Source organism: Pteropus vampyrus, unplaced genomic scaffold (assembly GCF_000151845.1).
Source record: "Pteropus vampyrus isolate Shadow unplaced genomic scaffold, Pvam_2.0 Scaffold225, whole genome shotgun sequence".
Taxonomy (NCBI): domain Eukaryota; kingdom Metazoa; phylum Chordata; class Mammalia; order Chiroptera; family Pteropodidae; genus Pteropus; species Pteropus vampyrus.
Window position 1 is genome coordinate 1,758,994 of NW_011889006.1, and position 2,399 is coordinate 1,761,392.

Sequence of the window (2,399 nt, forward strand, 5' to 3'; positions counted from 1 at the left end):
TTTCACAAGAAATATGCATTGTTTTTAGAATTATATATCCAAATAAACTTTTAAGAAATTAAAACACAAAGAAGAAACTGGAAAAATGTGCAAAATATAATGCCATCAATTTAAAAAATGACAGATGCCAAAAAAGTAAGGACATTTACAAGTATTAAAACTACATAGAAGAGTCTACGGCCATGCCACCCTGAACAAGCCCAATCCCATCTGATCTCGGAATCTAAGCAGGGTCAGGCCTGGTTAGTACTTGGATGGGAGACCACCTAGGAAAGGAAGACCAGGTGCTGTAGGCGTAAAAAATAAAAAATAAGGGACTATAAAATGACAAGGTCCTTGCAATGTGTGAGGTCAACAAAGGGTTGCCTCGACTAAAAAAAATTTTAAAAATAATATTTTAAAAATTAAAAAAAAAAAAAACTACATAGAAGAACATCCAGAAAGGTACACTTAAGACTGATAGTGGTTACTGCCTCTAGTAAGAGACAGGAAGTCTAGAGTAGTAGGAAAAGATTTATTTACTTTTCATTGAAAAAATCTTTGCTATTGTTTGAATAATTATTTTTAAATGTATGTACAATATTCAGCAAAATATAATGAATGTCTGCATATGATACATGCTACAACACAGATGACCCTTGAAACATTATGCTATGGGAAAGGAGCCAGTCATAAAGGCCATATACTACATGTTTACATTTTTATGAAATATCCAGAGAAGGCCAATCCAAAGAGACAGAAGAGAATGGTGGTGCCTGGGACTGGGGTGTGTGGGGAGTGACCACAAACTGGCATGAGAGATCTTACTAGTATGATAGAAATGCTCTAAAACTGGATTGTAGTGATGACTATACAAACCTATAAATTTACAAAAATAACTAAAATGGACATTTAAAATAGGTAAATTTCATAATATGTAAATTACACCTCAATAAAGCTGTTATATTTTAAAAGACAAAACAAGTAGTCACCACATCACTAGAATTTACTTTAAAATACCTTTCTTCTAGTGGGAAAGATTTTTAAAAAGGCAAAATATTGATTGTAACATTAATATGATAGAGACACAGAGTTCATTATATTTATTTTCCAAAAGAAAAATATGTCTGTAAAAGCTGGCCAACACACAACCACAAAACATAAGACTTCACCAGCCACCAAGGAAATGCAAACTAAAAGAAGTAATACATTTTGTCAGATAAATATACCTTGTAAAAATTAAAAATAATAATTCCCAGAAAGCAGGCTTTCTAATGCCTGTTAATAAGATTATTACTTGGTTTATCTTTCATGGAGGCAATCTGGCAATGTTTATCAAGAACCTTCGAAAAGGTATATCTCTGACCTGGCAATTCCACTTCTAAGAATTTGTCATAAATAAATAAATGGGCTATATGTCACAATTTAAAAAAAGATTTGAGAGAAGAAAATAATTAGGTAAGCGAACAGATATTTGTAACAGTGAAAAACAAAAATCAATAAATGGCTGCTCGAATAATTTATAGAATACACTCAACTAATAGAATTTTTAGCAGCCATAAAAAAAGACATGGAAAGATATCTATAATGTTTAGTGAAAAGAAGGCTATAAAGCAATGTATTATATTATGATTACATTTTAACTTAAAATATATAATAACATGCATATAAACATCTATATATGCATGTACATGTATACAAACTGACTGATTAGGTTTGAGTGTTTTATAAGCGGCTTTCCTGCCTTCCTTCAACATTTCTAAATTTGCTAATTTTTTTATATTCAGTATTATTATTTTTACAGTGAGAGAAAAAAAGATATTTCCATTTTCCAAAAAGGCAAACCTCCCTATGGAAAAATAAACAAAGGGCACATTCAGTCAATTCAGAAAAGAAATACAATGGACATTTAGCACATAAAAGTACTCATAAGAAATGACAAAATACAAATTAAAACAAGATTACATTTATTACCTACCAAACTGAAAAAAAATTATTATGATATGCAGCACGGATATGGTATTAAAGAAACAGTCACTCATATAGTAGTGGCAGTAATACAAATTAGTCCACCTTTATGGAGGACACAATTTAGCAATTAAGTTATTAAGTGCAACAAAAGCCACATTTATCTTTAGCCCAGCAATCTAATTCTAGAAATAAGTTCTAAAGAAATAATTAATGATGCAAGCAAAGATTTAGCTTCAAGGATATTCAATACTGAGTTTATATTAACAAAAAATTGAAAACTTAGAGAGCCAACAAAGAGATTATTAAATTATTATGTATCCGTGCAAAAGAATACTGTGAAGCCCTTAAAAGTAAAAAAGTGTAGAATCAGATTTAAGAACGGGGAAAATGGTCACAAGAGATTGTTACAAATAGTGCATGTACTGGTTGAAGAGTGTCCCCCAAAATTC

At 30.7% G+C, this 2,399-nt stretch overlaps 1 protein-coding gene and 1 pseudogene across 3 annotated transcripts in view; one reads left to right on the forward strand and one right to left on the reverse strand.

Moving 5' to 3' along the window:
• CUNH6orf106 (chromosome unknown C6orf106 homolog) overlaps positions 1-2,399 on the reverse strand; it is an 85,055-nt gene that overhangs the window by 71,648 nt on the left and 11,008 nt on the right. The gene's annotated exons all lie outside the window — the stretch shown is intronic.
• Positions 173-296, forward strand: LOC111747507 (annotated as a pseudogene).